Below are 15,878 nucleotides of genomic sequence, written 5' to 3' on the forward strand. Positions count from 1 at the left end.
GGGCTGGGGGCATCACAGAGATGGGGAGTTATTGCTTGAAAAAGAATATAGCAATCCCGTTTGGGATGATGGAGAAGTTTTGGAAATGGGTAGTGATCATAGTTGCATAGCATTAATATAATTGATGACACTGAATTGTGCACTTCAAAATAGTTAGAATGGCATATTTATGTTATATATGTGACCACCACTTTTTTTTTTTTTTTTCCTAAAAAGAGTCCTAGGCTGGCTTTTGCAGAAGATGAACGAACCAATCAATACTTGATCTCATGGACCCTCTCTGGCCCGCCTCCCCGGCAGGCTTTTCTCCCCACTAGGATTTCTCTCAGCATTGAGTTCTGCCAGGCTGGCGTGTTTCATTTTTGTTTTTATTTCCTGCATCTGCATCTGCTACCACCAGAATCTATTACTGCTCTCCGGGGCTTGTGCCCCTGACAGCGATTATTTGTACATGTAAATCAGAGCGCCCAGGACAAAGCTTTAATGACAGTCTCTGGTGGAGGCGGCGGCGGTTGCAGGATTGGAGTGAGTGCCAGCCCCCACCCCAGGTCCCTTTTGGTGCGTCATGTTTAGGAACTGGGTAGGGGGCGAGGGGCTGAGACCAGCGGGTTCAGGTTCAAGAAACCCTTGTCGGTGGTAAGGTTGATTTTGGATACTGGGGGCACTGCCGTGGTGGCCTCACAAGGCAGGCTTCATGTTTGACTCCCCAGATCCTACTACACGGCTGGGCACGTAACGAATCCTCAGTTTAGGATCGTTGGGACTTAGCGGGCCCAATCTTTTGCAGAAGGTGGCTTCCATCCATGAGGCTGGCTGAGGTCACCTCTTCCTTTCCCCACTTCCTTTCTATCTGTCAGTGACTTTGCAGCCCTAGAAGTCAGGCAGGGGGTCCTTTCAGACTTGAGTCCAGGCTACTTTATACCTAGAAGTGTTTGCTCTGAGAGAGAGGAAGTACAACAGGTCAAGACTGGAGACAGTTATCCACTCTTGATGTGCGTGTGAAATGTGGAAGCCAGGGAGGAGGTGCGAGGTGAACAAGAACCCAGAGGGTGGGGCAGACTGAGGGTGTTACAGGCGTGCTTTGGGGAAAGGGGGGCAGTCACCATGGACCCACGAAGCTATTTACAGGCCAACACCAAAGGGACTAAACAAAGTGCAAAGCAGAATCCTAGAGCATCCTGCTCTTTGTGTCAAAACAGACCTGTTTGTGTGCGCACAGAACATCCCTGGGAGGGAGATCTAGAAACTGTGACACTAATCGCCTCTGGCTGTGAGGTGGAAGAATGGGGATTCAAGGTCAGAGGCAGGAGAAATGCTTAGGTTTCCATACTTAATGTTTTGTGCTCCTTAGATTCTTTACCTTCTATGCTGTATGTTTTTAAAATTTAATTAAAAATTAATTAATTTTTGGTTGCACTGGGTCTTCCTTGCCACTCAGACTTTTCTCTAGTTGCGCCAAACAGGGGCTACTCTGGTTGCAACGCGAGGGCTTCTCACTGAAGTGGCTCCTCTTGTTGCGGATACAGGCTCTAGGCGCTTAGATTTCAGTAGCTGTGGCCCACGGGCTTAGTTGCTCTGCAGTATGTGGGGTCCTCCCAGTCCAGGGATGGAACCTGTGTCCCCTGCATTGGCAGGTGGATCCTTATCCACCAAACCACCAGGGAAGTCCTGCCATATGCTTTTAAGCGCCTAATTACAGAAACAAATTTTAATTTTTTTTTTTAGCCAAACTACGTGTTGTAAGTAGGCAGGTGGCTAATGGGCAAGTGATGGAGAGTCGCTATCCACCCACCCTTCTGTGTCCTTGCGGCCAGTGCTCTTCCAGGGATGGTGGACATGTGGGCAGAGGGGCACCCTTGTTCCCCAGGAAACTCATCCAGTTGTTGGGTGTTCCTGGCATCTCTTTTTTAGGAAGAGAAATTTCTTCTTCAGAATTCATTTGCTTGTTCTTTGTCCAACCGCCTGGAGGAATACCTCTGCCCTTGTGTCTGAAAGACTCCTGCTCTCCCTCTTGGAGTTCTTTTGCAAATCTTTTCTCTTTAAATTTTGGGGTGAATTAGGCCTTATCAATGAGCAGCCTCATGTTGAAGTTTTTGTTGAATAGTATAACACACACACACACACACACACCCCTGGGGAAATACAACGTCTCCCTTCTCACTATAACCCTCTTACTCAAATGTCTTCAAAATGGCTGAGGATATTACCGTTAATCTCATTTCCCCAGACATTGATGGAGGGAGGAAAACACTCAGAGTGTTACAGAATATTCTGAGCAATGGAAAATTGTGTGCTAAGGAAGGAAGTTGTCTCCTGAGCTGGACTCTGTAGTTCACTGCCATTAATGTTGTCATAATATTTTTCTTAAATAACAAAGCTCCCTAACATGACTATCCCACTTAACTTGTAATTTCAGACAGTTATTTCCATGTTAACTGGAGGAAATTAAGACATTAAACTGAAACACAAATGATTCTTGCTTTAAGTTGTTTTGAATGTCCCTATGAAGGAACTAGTTGTTATTGTATTTTCATTATTTTCATTTCCACAAGTATTTATGGGCCCTGGCAGAACTGTGGGATATTCAAGAGCCTGAGATAAGCCCCCTTCCCCAAACTTAGGAGCTGCCAGTCCTCTTGGAGACATTCTCTGCCTAGGTGGCCCACAGAGAAGTCCAGAAAAGAACAGAAGTACGCATGAAAAAGAAGGAGAAAATCGAGCTGAGTAGAGAGTCTAGGAGAAATGGAATTGGATGGAGAAAGAGCCTTGGGAATTGACCATGGAGGATGAAAGACAGAGGGGAGAGGAAAGGGTGGGTGGAGAGGCGGTAGTCGGCACTTGAGTGAGCTGGGAAATGAGATCCAGCTCTCCTGCGAAAAGATTTGTGCGTTTCTAGGACCCTGTGTGATTCTGATGGGAAGGGTGTGAGCTTTAAAGTAAAAACACCTGCGCATCGATCCTGCGTCTGCTATTCATCAGCTCCGTGGCACCCAGGATATCACCCTACCAAGAATCCTTTTCTTCATCTGCACGCTCGGTGCTGGCATGTCATACAAGGCTGTCTTGAGATTCCATAAGCACATGCGCGGTGCTACTAGACACCCGAGAATCGCTAGCTCTCTCAACACCTGCCTCTTGTGGCGTATTGGGGTCCGGTAAGAGGTAGGAAGGGGCTTCCCCGGTGGCTCAGCGGTAAAGAGTCCTCCTGTGATGCAGAAGATGCAGGAGACCTGGGTTCAGTCCCTGGGTGGAGAAGATCCTCTGGAGGAGGGCATGGCAACCCATTCCAGGCAAGTATTCTTGCCTGGAGAATCCCATGGACAGAGGATCCTGGCAGTCTACAATCTATAGGGTCGCAAAGAGTCAGACACGGCTGAAGCGACTGAGCTCCTCTTCCTCACATGCAAGAGGTAGGAGAGAGGTGTGGTTACAGGGAGAGGTAAACACCAGGCCGAGGAACTGGAGCTCTGTCTTGCCAGGCACAAAGACCCAGAGAAGCGGAGTAGTAAGGTTCATGCTTTAGTTGGATCCATCTCATGGTGGCCTCTGTCCGGGAGGACTGGCCAGGCAGGGGAACTAGAGGCAGGGCCACAGTATTGCAGGAATTCTGTCATGGGATATAAGCAGCATCTCCTAGAACACAGGGATTGGGCTTAAAGACTTTGTGGCTAAGAAGATGGGCAGAGGAACAAGCCAATGATGAACCTGAAGCCAGAGTGTGGAGACTGCCATGAAGCGATGGACAGAAAGGAGCCAGGCGCCCTGAAAAACTGATGGGGGGTCGGTACTGAGCACAGCTTGACTTGAGGTGACAGCCGGACATCCAGAGGAAACGTCAGGCTGAGAGGAAAGTCCTAGGGAGAGTGGTCAGCTCCAGAGGAATTTGTGAGAGTCGAGTCCTCCCATGGATCGAACCTGTGGGCGTGCACAGTTGTGCACGGTGCACATGTGTGCACGTGTGTGTGTGATCTGCATGTGTGCGCCACTCGCAGAGCCAGAGAGCGTCGTGAGGGCTCGAGGAGGCCTTTGGTGAATGCCTGTGTCCACAGCGACCAGTGAGGGTGGGACCACACGGAATAGGGTGGACCCTGGGGTCACATGGGACACCGAGTTAAAGGGAAATGAGGTCAGGACAAGGCCACTGGATTTCGTGAGAAGGTGGCTTTCAAAGAGAGGGCGGTTTCAGAGCCTGAGCAGACACAACTGCCCCCTTCCTGCCCAGCCATAACCTTTCTTGTCTGGACCGTGTTTGCGTTCAGCTTCAGTTGTTTATCCTTTCCTAGATTGCTGGGTCCCTCTCTTCCCTCATTTGTACCGTGTGCGAGTCTCCCCCTGCCCAAAGTGTGCACAAGCATTTTGAGAATGTCCTTTTGCTCTCTCCACCTCCGCACACCTCGCCCTTGGGAGGCAGCTTCTCCATCCAGTGAAGGATGAAGCTGAGCTCCCAGGTGCTCAGGAAAAATACCTCGGGGTCATCCCAGCCCCTCTCTTTCTCTCACAGTTGACACCCGTGAATTCAGAAACCTGGTCAGACCAAACCCATCACCACTGGTGTTCCCACCTTGGTCCGCATCTCTGTTGCCTCACACCTGGGCTGTTGTGAAAGCCCCTGACCCATGGTCCTGCGTCACCCCTTCCCTCTTTGGTCTGTTGTCAAGCCCGCAGCCAGAAACTCCAGCATGATAAGCAGATCCCACCACTCCACTGCCCAAAAGCCGCCAGTGGCTTCCCTTTTTGTCCAGAATGAAGATGCAAGCCTAGCCCGGCCCTGCCTGACCGGGTGCTTGCTAGTTCAGCCACATCTCCCAGAGCGGCCACACTGGCCTCCTCTCTGTTCCTCCAACATCCCCTCCCACCTGGAACACTGTCCAGTCTCTGCTGTCATCTAACCAGCGAGAGACCTATAGGTTGTCACCAATATGACCACCTCATAGAAAAGAGCAACCCCCGCCTGACTCCTGATACCCCACCCCTTTTGTTCTGGCTTATTTTTGTCTGTCTTGAGTACTGTGCATTTGCTAATTTGTCTATTTATTAGCAACCCAATTGTATTCTTTTTTTTTAAGATTTTTTTTAATGTGGACCATTTTTAAAGTCTATTGAATTTGTTACAAAATTTTTCTCTTTTTTTATATTTTGGTTTCTTGGCCTCAAGTCATGTGGGATCTCAGCTCCTGGACCAGGGATTCAACCCATACCCACCGTGCTGGAAGGCAAAGTCTTAACCACTGAACCACTAGGGGAGTCCCTAAAAGAGTATTCTATGAAGACGGAGAGTTTGTTTTCTTTATTGCTGTGAACCCAGTGTCTAGAACAGTGCCTGGCACATAGTGGGTGGATAATAAACAGGAGCTGAATGAAGGAAAACTAACATTCGCAGGGTACTTAAGATGTACTGAGCTGTGTCTTGAACACTTTGACTAATATTAAGTTATTACTCTAAAGTGTATCAAATAATACTCTATGGATTCCTCAAAGCAATCTGTAGAGTATTATTATTCCCATTATATAGATGAGGAAACAGATAAATACAGCTACAAATCAATATTTATTATTCAACCTGAGGATTCAGATTAGAGGCAGAGATCAGGTAGAGGGGATGAGGAGATCATTCAACTTGCATTTGCTCTCATTCATTCACCCATAAAATATTCAGGAAGCACTTGAGTATGTCACGTCCTCTGCTAGTTTCTGTGGATCTGAAATTGAATAGAAACCTATTCTCAGTGTCCAGCCTGATGGTGGAAACAGCTGTTTAAACAAAACTTAGAGCAATATGGTAGGTGCTAAAAGAGATAGAAACTCATCATTCAGAAAGCATGGGCAAGAAAGTGTTTCATCTAGAGAAGTCAGAGAGGGCTCCCTGGAGGAGGTGACGTTGGAAGTGACTCTCTGAATGAGTGTTATCTGTTCAAGAAAATAGGCTCTTCCTGGAAGGATACAGGCCAAGATCTTTTTTTTTTTTTTTTTTTAAGATTTTTTTCTTTTTTCTTAATGTGGACTGTTTTTAAAGTCTTTATTGAATTTGTTACAACATTGCTTCTGTTTTATGTTTTTAGAGGGTTTTAGCCCCGAGACATGTGGGATCTTAACTCTCTGACCAGGGATCAAACCCTCATTCCCTGCACTGGAAGGCGAAGTCTTAACCACTGGACCATCAGGGATTTTCCTAGGCCAAACTCTTGAGCCCGGCACGTGAGGCCACAGCCGAGTCTGCACTGGAGTCACGGCCTCGTCTCCTCCATAAACTCCTCATTGGTTCCTGGATCACGCTGCTATTTCCTACCCTTGCAAATGCCACTTCCTCCGTCTGGACCGCCCTCCTCCCCACCCCTCAGGGTCCCCTCCACCCCAGGATGGCCCTGTGCCCTCTTTTGAGCCCCATATTACCCTCCTGACAGACTAGCTCACTGTCACGGTTGTGTGACCCCCTCCGAGCCAGGACATCTCTGAGGACAAACAGTCTTAATCCCGTCATTCTTGCTGCTATGTGGCATCAGGGGACCTCTCACAGGGTGGACGTTCAATGTATTTTTTTTTTTTTTTTGTCAAACTGCACAATTTTTGAGATCTTAGTTCCCCGACTAGAGATTGAACCTATGCCTCCTGCAGGGGAAACGCAGAGTCCTAACCGCTGGAAGGAAGTCCCTCAACATACTTCTGCTGGACTGAGCTGAGCCTGGGCTAGAGGGGAGAAGAGGACTTTTGTGGCTTGGGAAGACCCACCAGCATGAGAGTGGCTGGGAACAGCAGCTGAGCAGGCCTGGTGGAATGAGCTGCAGACTGAGGTCAGGTCCCTCAGGAGGGGGCGACAAGGAAACAGGAGCTCCTGGGCTGTGGAGTGTGGGTGGGGCACACAAGGGGCCCTGCACAGGGCACCCTTACAATGGGCTATGGGGAAAAGCTGAGCCTGCTGAGAGATATAAGCCCTGGGGGCCATCTGTGCATGTGAGGGTCCTGGCCAGAGACCCATGTGGGGTGGCTTGGAGCGGGAATTGGTCACAGGTTTGCAGGAACATCACTGCCTGCTCACTGTACTCCTGACCTGCCGATCTCCCAGCCTGGCCACCTGGTTGGAGGGCTCTTCCTAAACCTGGAATGAAGCACTCCCTACCAGATTGATAATAACAAAAATAAAATAATAATAATAGCAGCAAGTGGTTTTTGAACACTCTGTACTAGGCACTGTGCTAAACACTTTGCATGTGTATCCTATTCAGTCCTCTCTGGAGCAGGGGGCGGTTTACTAATATTATCCCTATTTTACAGATACAGTCAGTGAGGTACAGAGGGTCCCCCAGCTGGCAAGAAGCAGAACCAAGATTCAAACCCTGGCATTGAGAATTACATGGAAAGGAGGGGGGGGGGGTTTGTGCTCACTCGCTTCAGTCAGGTCCAACTCTCATAGCCCCATGGACTGTAGCCCGCCAGGCTCTTCTGCCCATGGAATTTTCCAGGCAAGAATACTGGAGTCGGTTGCCATTTCCTCCTCCAGGGGATCTTCCCAACCCAGGGATCTAACCCTCGTCTCCTGCTTTGGTAGGTGGGTTCTTCACCACTAGTACTGCCTGGGAAGCCCAGAAAGGAAGGGATAGTCCATTAATGTAGGAGAGTCGCCTTGGGCTGCTCAGTGTGCTTGAGGGTGCCTGGAGTGCAGGGGGGTGAGTGTGTGTCAGTGTGTGTATTTGTGTGCATGGCTGAAAGGAAAAGAGAGGTGGGTGCAGAGAGAGGGGTTTTGGTGACTGCTGATGTCAGGTATTATTTGTCTGGACAGGACATACCCTGATCGAAACAGGCAGAGTCCCAGATTTCACCTCTGAAGGGAAACCTGAAAACAAAGTCTCCAGACCCAGGGAAAGCTTCCTGGGACCTGGACACATGCCTGGCACAAGGTGGGCATCTAATATGTGTTAGATGACTCACAAAGATAGACACATTTCTGACCTAGGGGTAGGAAGATGAAATTCTGAGCTCTAGCAGATTGCAGCGTGTGGCCCTGGGCGAGTCTTGTCCTCGCTCTAGTCCCCAGCTCCCTCCTCCCGGTAATGAAGGTGATGGTAATAGATGCTTATTTCAGCCCCGGGCTGAAACTTAGCTGCACAAGTTGCGAGCCTGAGCTCAAAGATAGCAGCCTGTTCAGGCTTCCTCCGGGGCCCTGGCCTGGCTCTGGCCCATGAAGCTTTTGTTTGGAGTCAGATCAGATACTGCCAATCCACTGAGGGAGGTGGGAAGACTGGAAAAAGACCACAGACAGTGAGGACCGAGGGTAGAGAGAAAAATGTCTCAGCTCATACTGGATATCTCAGGGATGCAAGACCCTCCAGCCCATATCCCCTGGGGAAAGGGGGGCAGCCAGGCCATCCTTCCCCTTGGGTCCATCAGACAAAAGGTCCTAAACTCTCATTGCCCAGGACCCTGGCGTAGGGACCGTGCCTCCAGAGCAGGACTGACTCCTGCGTGCAGAAAGGAACGTGGCATCTGATTTCACTTCCCACAGCTGCTAGCATAAAGTCGATATTTTTTTGTGGTTGCAGACAGAGTAAAGAGAGAATAAAGTGTTGAATTGTTTGGCATTATCAAGGATTTCAGCTCCCCAGGACTCCTGCATAAAGAGATGGAAATAGAACCGCCGGAGCCAAGAAACACATAGAAGTATATGAATTTATTACATATTATCTTTCCTCCTTCCAAACAGCCCTGGAAATGTCAAAAGATCATCTATTGTTTCATTGCGGGCTTTGGGTTTGGGGGGCTCTGTGCTGAAGCATGAGACAGGCACTAGGAGAAGAAGATACACATGTTTTCCCAGGGCCAGCTTTCTCATTCTTTCCTTTCTGGGTGTGAGTTTCACAGATGGATTGGCTGATATTTAGGCCAGAGCAAGCACAAGATCACACATTTGCACGCTTGTAAATGTGTGAGTGCCTACTGTGTGCAAGGCTCTGAGTGTGGTGCTACTGGATATCCCAGGGCTGGTGCGAGGGGCTCCGGGCCCAGTGCTGATGGTCCACCATGTGGTCGTGGCATCTTGGACACAGCTAGCTCTGTCTGCCTGGAGAATCCAGAGAGGGGCTGGCTGTGATGCCTGGAGGAAATCCAGGAAGGCTTCCCAGAGAAAGTGACATCCGAGCTGGACCTTTAAGGAGGAGTAGGCTTTCTGCTGGCCCAGGAGGGGAGCACCAGCATCGCAGGCACAGAGAAGATAGCAGGATGGCAGGAGCTGAAAGGCCACACTCAGGCATCAGACCTAGAAGTTGGGCCTCGAGGGCAGAGGGTGCCTGAGCCCAGAGCTACCCCAGCCCCTCGCCACCCACTGAGTAACTGAGGCCTTGTCTGATAAGAGATCTGTTCTGTTCTCTCCCTGATGCCGCTGTTGTTCAATCTCTCAGTCACGTCTGACTCTTTGCAACCCAATGGACTGCAGCACTCCAGGCTTCCCTGTCCTTCACCATCTCCAGGAGTGTGCGCAAACTCATGTTCGTTGAATCAGTGATGCCATCCAACCATCTCATCCTCTGTCACGCCCTTCTCCTGCCTCCAATCTTTCCCAGCATCAGGGTCTTCTCTAATAAGTCAGCTCTTCTCATCCAGTGGCCAAAGTATTGGAGCTTCAGCTTTAGCATCAGGCCTTCCAATGCATATTCAGGATTGATCTCCTTTAGGATGGATTGGTTTGATCTCCTTGCTGTCCAAGGGACTTGAAGAGTCTTCTCCAGCGCCACAGCTCGAAAGCATCAACTCTTCAGTACTCAACCTTTTTTACAGTCCATCTCTCACATCTGTACATGACTACTGGAAAAACCATGGCTTTGACCTTATGGACCTTTGTCAGCAAAGTGGTGTCTCTGCTTTTCAGAGACTAGACACTGTCTAGCCTCTGATGCTGATACGGGTGTGGTTCTCCACCTGTGGTGCTCCCACTGACTACCTGGCCCCACTGCCTTCAGCAGGCTGGCCTTGCTGCTGGGCTCAGAGCCCTCCAGGAGGAAGCTGGCCTCTAACTCACTCCCCAGCTGCCCTCCTCAGGCTGGAGAGAGGCCCACTAGTGGGGAACTCTTGGCCACCCCATGTACAGGGGCGCCACAGGGCAGAGGAGATTGGGTCAACCCTCCAGGGTCAAGGCCCTCAAGGCTCCCACTGCCAGGAGCCATCAGTCTCGTGTACACACAATGCCTGACAAGGAAGCAGGGCAGGCAGGTGGGCCAGGAGCTCCCACCCCCAGCTTTTCCTCTTTGACTGGACACCCCCTCAATGGGAGCTTCAGTATCCCCTCCTCCCGGCCCTCCCCACCTCTCTTTCCCCGGGAGGTCACCGAAGTCAGGCGATGTCTGAGTTGAGAGACCGCAGAAGGCCACAGAGAGACCAAAGGCCGCAGAAGCCTTTGGTACAGTGTGGTTGTTCAGCTTCAACCTGAACCCCCAGCTCTAACCCCGCTCCTCAGCCCACAAGGCACCCTTTTCAGGGCTGGTGGGCTCTTCCTTTCGTCCACCTGAAGCCTTCCACCCGTGGCTTCCTCCTAAACAAGGAGGTTTGTGAGCGGCCAGTTGTCCAGAGGTCAGGCCTTGTCAGCCTCAGGTTCTAGCAGGGACAGGCTGAGGGGGCCCAAGTGTTTGCCTGGTTTCCGCAGCAACTAACTTGTTGCCGCTGTCCTGGGTGCGGAGAGCCGGGCAGAAGACTCCTTCCACCCGGATGGCTATGTCTCCCATCTTCCAAAACCTTAATCCCCACGGGGGTGCGAGGACCCCAGCCCTGGCAATAAGCATAATCTCAGTCCCTTACCTTTGGAGACTGCTTTTCAGTTTTCATCTCCTGTTTGCAGTTTTTTCTCTTGTGAGCCTCAGACTCCCCTGAGGGGTAAGGAGAACAAGCATTGCCTCACCATCACTTTTATAGATGAGCACATGGGGGTTCCAGCCTGGGTGCCGTGTCTGAGTGCATAGAGCTCATTTGTGGAGAGCTGGCACTGGGCCCCAGCCTCTCTACTGCATCCCCAGGGAGGCCCCAGGCCCTGGGAAAGGGGCAGGGGCAGTGGTGGGTCCTTCCCCGCCCAGAGCCAGTGCCAGTCTGGAGACTCTGCACCTGGCCTCAGCCTCCCCTGCCCTGATTCAGGAAGTCCAGCGCCCGGGCCTCTGAGATGCCTCCCATCCTCAAGGCTCCTGCTTTATCAGAAAACTGCTGCTTAAACATTTCTCCTTCTGCTTTGGGGAAACGTTGACAGAAATGGAGGACCGAGCTGAATCAGCATCGCAGAACCGTGAGAGGAATTGGGCCTCCATGTAGGACCAGGCATTAGGGAGGTGACACAGAGAAAAACCCCATCTCTGCCCCTTACCACCGGAGGACGCAGAGGCCGGTGGGTGAGAGCAGGTGCAGGGGTCCTCACCTGCGTGATGGTAACATGTTCACTGCCTAACTCTCTACCCGCCCTCCTCCACACTCCCTCCCTGCTGCCTCAAGATGGACACGTGCAGCCTGTGAATTACCGGCTCTGTTGTTGCTACTCAGTTGCTCAGTCATGTCCATCTCTTTGAAACCCCATGGACTGCAGCACAACAGGCTTCCCTGTCCTTCACCATCTCCTGGAGCTTGCTCAAACTCATGTCCATTGAGTCGGTGATGCCATACAACCATCTCATCCTCTGTCATCCCCTTCTCCTCCTGCCTTCAATCTTTCCCAGTGTCAGGGTCTTTTCCAATGAGTCAGCTCTTTGCATCAGATGGCCAAAGTATTGGAGCTTCAGCTTTAGCGTAAGTCCTTTCAATGAATATTCAGGATTGATTTCCTTTAGGATTGACTGGTTTGATCTCCTTGTTGTCCAAGTGACTCTCAAGAGTCTTCTCTAACACCACAGTTCAAAAGCATCAGTTCTTCAGTGCTCAGCCTTCTTTAGGAGCTTAATGCAGGCCAATCCCAACAGGCTTCCTGAAGAATGCAGGGAGGTTGCTGGACTCTGGGAATGGCAAGGGAAATGGTTGGAGGGGACCCTCATCACCCGTGGAGAGATGTACGTTATGGGAGCTTGGCAGCCTGATGGAGCCAGAGAATGGCTCTGAATCTCCACAGGGAGGGCTGCTCAGAAACGGGTTTGCTTGGGTAGAGACCAGAAGAGCCGGTGCCCTGGACTGTGGCCCCAGCCCCAGGGACCTGTCTCGCCCAGCTCTGGCCCTGAAAGAAAGACTTTCCATTCCCCTTCCCAGGAAACCCCCTCGCTTACGGGAAACTGGGTGTTATCTTAAGGTCTGTAAACGGCCTGCCTGCTTTTCCAGCTGGAGTTGTTCATTCAGGACAATTAGCACGCAGTTTAGAGCTCGAATGGAGCATATGGCGGGGGGTCCCCACGAACGAGAATGTGGCAGCCTGAGAAGAAGGGGAATGGCCTGGCTAGGAGCCGAGGGGTGTTTGGAAAGGGGGTGCTCTAAGCAGGTACCCCTGCTCTCTGTGTTGGAGGGAGCAGAAATGTGGACTTGCAAACACACCTTCTGCATCCCAGGTCATGACTGCATCCGATGTCCCTTAAGCCAGCAATTTGTCAGGAGACTAGAACAGCCCCATGAGCCTGGGGGATGTCCTCCTCTAGGCAGCTTCAGGGTAGATGTCCAAGGTCCCTCTTGGGTAAAGGTGGGGATCCTGAGGGACTCCTATTTATGCAGACATCCCTGGATGTTCATTCATTCCCTAAGTACTGAAAATACTGATGGCAGGGGCTACTCTGTGCCAAGAACCATCCCAAGTGTTAGACAGACATTGTGGAGGTGGCAAGCCAAGACCCCTGCCCTCGTGGCATTTGCACTCTAGCGTGGAACCTCAGACGTGGCACAGCGGTCAGCTGCAGGTTTGCCTTCCCAACTGACAAGGTCGGCACTGTGATTGCCTTTTTACATGCAAGCAAATGGAAACTCAGAGTTTGTAAAAACCTGTTCAAGTTCTCCGAGCTAGGAAGTGGTGAGGTCTGGATCTAAACCCATTGATCCCATGCCCGTTGCGCTCACCTGGCCGCAGGGGCAGACAAGACGCCCCAGCCCACACGGCCGGCCTCCAGGTGGTCTGTGTGGCCGTAGGATCACCGACTCCAGCGCAGGGAGGTGTACGGATTGCTCTGGCTTCACTTTCCCGGAGGAAAAATGGCTCCTGGAGATTTAGTGACCTGCCTAAGGTTACGTCTGGTCACACTGTCGTCCAAGAGGAGCCTGGCAGTTTTTTCTAGGGAACCATGCTAGCTTGTCAGTTCTTACCAGCATGCCCGCAGCTGTGTTCCCATTAAGATCCAGCCCCCTGCCAGCTCCAGAGGCCAGGGACCCCCCTATCCAGGTCCCCCTGCCCTGCCTGTCCCGGGTCAGAGGGACCCACAGGCTGGATAGGGACTGACTCCCCTGGACCGGGATCTGGAGACTCCAGGGAGGGGGCTGCCAAGCAGTGTGGCTGCGCCAGCCCCCCAGCCCGAGTTTGTGCTCGAAGGAATGACTGTAAACAGGTGTCAGGTGTCTTGCAGGGTCAGGAACTAAACAGTACTCTGTCTGGAAGAAAAATTGCAGTAACAGCATCGGGGCAACTGCAGAGGTGAAGACGAGGGTGCGGGCGTGTTGGGGAGAGGAGAGGCAAACTGACCGTTGTGCAGCAGTTATGAGAATTAAATTGAAGCCCAGGGCAGGTAAAGAACAGAGCTATAAATCCAGCCTCCTGAAGGAAGATTCTAGAGATAGGAGACACGGGTTCACTTAAAATATGTCTGAGATGAGAACCAAAGATCGTTATTTTTGAGTAAGGATATAAAATGCTAAACACTGCCTTTATTAGTCCTTTCTAAAAGCCAGGTGTAAAATACTGCCATTCCCAAGATCGTGTTTTTCCTTTTTTTGTCTTTTAATGGCAGAAATTAAAATCTCCTTAAGCCATTAGCCATCAGTCCTCAAGGTGAGCCCACAAAGCGCTTGTGCCAGGGACCCCTCCCCTCACCCAGGGGGCAAGCTGGCCGCCCCCCTAAGCCTCACACACCTTTCCCCAGCCCTCCCTGGCTGGCACCAAGTGCCCGCCTGGCAGCAGGTGGCTGAAAAGACTGAAAAGTTTTATGGGTCTGCCCCAGTAGACCCTGTCTCCCACCAGTCGCCAATTTGGCCGGTTGCTTCCTGCTCACAAATACCTAATGCTGAAGATATTCAGCCCCTGGAGCGCAGCCAGGCGGACCTTCCTGGGGGTGAGCAGCTTACTGGCTCAGTCTGGGGTACTCTCAGATGGCACTTCTGCTCCCCACGCCGGCTCTCTTTCTTCCTTCCCACCCTGTCTTTCTTCCTTTTCTTTTTTCTTTTCTTTCTCTGGTAGGCTGATGCTACCAGAGAAAAAGTTCATAAAAATGTTATGTCCACCATAAAACCCCTAATGTGGCATTCTGCATGATCCATGCATTAACATTAACATTTCCCAGACAGTTATTGTGAGATAATGGTCCCAGCCATAACTCAGCGGCAGCGTTCCTTCGAGCAAATGTTATGGAGGAATAAATGACTTTCCGAGTGTGCTGCTGCATTGGTGGTGGGGGGAGGTGAGCGGCTAGGAAATGCAGACTCCGGACCTTAGAGACCCCAGCACGGCTGCAGAGGGGTCTGGGGCTCATTCTAAGTCTGACCACGGACTCTCTATGGACCACGAGGCCAAGCCCTTTACATTCTGTCCCTGTTCTCCACAGTCCCCATCCTTCTTCTGAGAGTCATATTAGGAGGATTGGCCAGGGAAAAGGATGCGAGGCACCCGGCTGAAGGGTGATGAGCGGTTTCGGTACCTTGACCAGCAGCATCCTTCTTTCCATCACTCCCCCTGTGGCCCCAGCACACCACCCTCACCTCTGGTACAGCACTTATGACCTTGGGTTTTCATTATCTGTTCACGTGTCTGTGTCCCCTGCTATAACTGGGGCCCTCCATATAAGCAGCAAACACATTCTAGTCTTTTTGGTGACCTAGCCTAAAGCAGATGCTCATTATGTGTTGGTTAAAAGTGGGGAAGCATGGATGGGTGATGGATAGGTAGATGGATGGATAGCTGGATGAGGGAGAGCAACAGAAAAAGATCCAGAAATGAGAGCAGGCTATAAGATGAACAGGATTTGACGTATGTGATAAAGGAGGAAATACCTGAAACAACATTTGTGGAGCAAAATCATAAGCGTGTGGGCTCAAATGGGCCTTCGGGGCTTGCCACCGTGCTCCTTTCATTCTTCCTGAACAGGATGCCTGGAGGGTTGGGCTCCAGGCCAGGACTAGAACTCTGGACCACAGGTTCAGCACTCTGGACCACAGGTTACCGCCTGTCATCTTACCCCTGACACGCAGGCTAGTCGTATGCAAGAGAACCTTTCTCTGTTCCCAAGGAGCTTGCTTCCTAGTGCAGGGGACACATCAGGCACGGAATCGACTTAGCGAATGAGCCTGCAAAGTGGTTGTGCCGGGGACCCCTCCCCTCACCCGGGGGTCAAGTTCACGGCGAGTGCCGCAGTGGGAAACGTCCTCAACTAGGAGACTATAAGGGCAGGACAAAGGATCCGGGCCTTGGAGGATGAACAAAACCAGAAAAGGCAAACCTGGAGGCCTGGGAGAACATTCGAGAAGAGGGAGCCGTGTGGGCCAAGGCACAGAGATGGCTGGGAATAAGGATCCCTCGCAGATGCTTAATTCGTATCCCCAGGTGTTGAGCGCCTGATCCAGGAGACCATTAGGGTCTTAGATCGGCCTTCCTTAGAACCTGCCCCCTTTCTGCTCCTTGCTGCTCCCTCCTGACCAGTTATCAGCTTACGGTCAAGCTCTCAGCCATGTGGCTGGCTCTCTGGCTTGTGCCCAGGCTGGACCCTCCCAGTTCCCCAGATGGCAGCTTCTCTGCTACCTCTGCC

The 15,878-nt window shown here is 51.3% G+C and overlaps 1 protein-coding gene and 1 long non-coding RNA gene across 3 annotated transcripts in view; one reads left to right on the forward strand and one right to left on the reverse strand.

The window, feature by feature from the left end:
* PKNOX2 (PBX/knotted 1 homeobox 2) overlaps window positions 1-15,878 on the forward strand; it is a 292,022-nt gene that overhangs the window by 142,349 nt on the left and 133,795 nt on the right. The gene's annotated exons all lie outside the window — the stretch shown is intronic.
* On the reverse strand, window positions 5,530-13,430 carry LOC120874424. The gene is made up of 3 exons (XR_005723640.1): window positions 12,991-13,430; window positions 10,780-10,847; window positions 5,530-5,699 (listed from the first exon to the last, which is right to left on the reverse strand). It is a non-coding gene; the product is annotated as an uncharacterized LOC120874424 (long non-coding RNA).

This window comes from Oryx dammah, unplaced genomic scaffold (assembly GCF_014754425.2).
Source record: "Oryx dammah isolate SB20612 unplaced genomic scaffold, SCBI_Odam_1.1 HiC_scaffold_15, whole genome shotgun sequence".
Lineage (NCBI taxonomy): Eukaryota > Metazoa > Chordata > Mammalia > Artiodactyla > Bovidae > Oryx > Oryx dammah.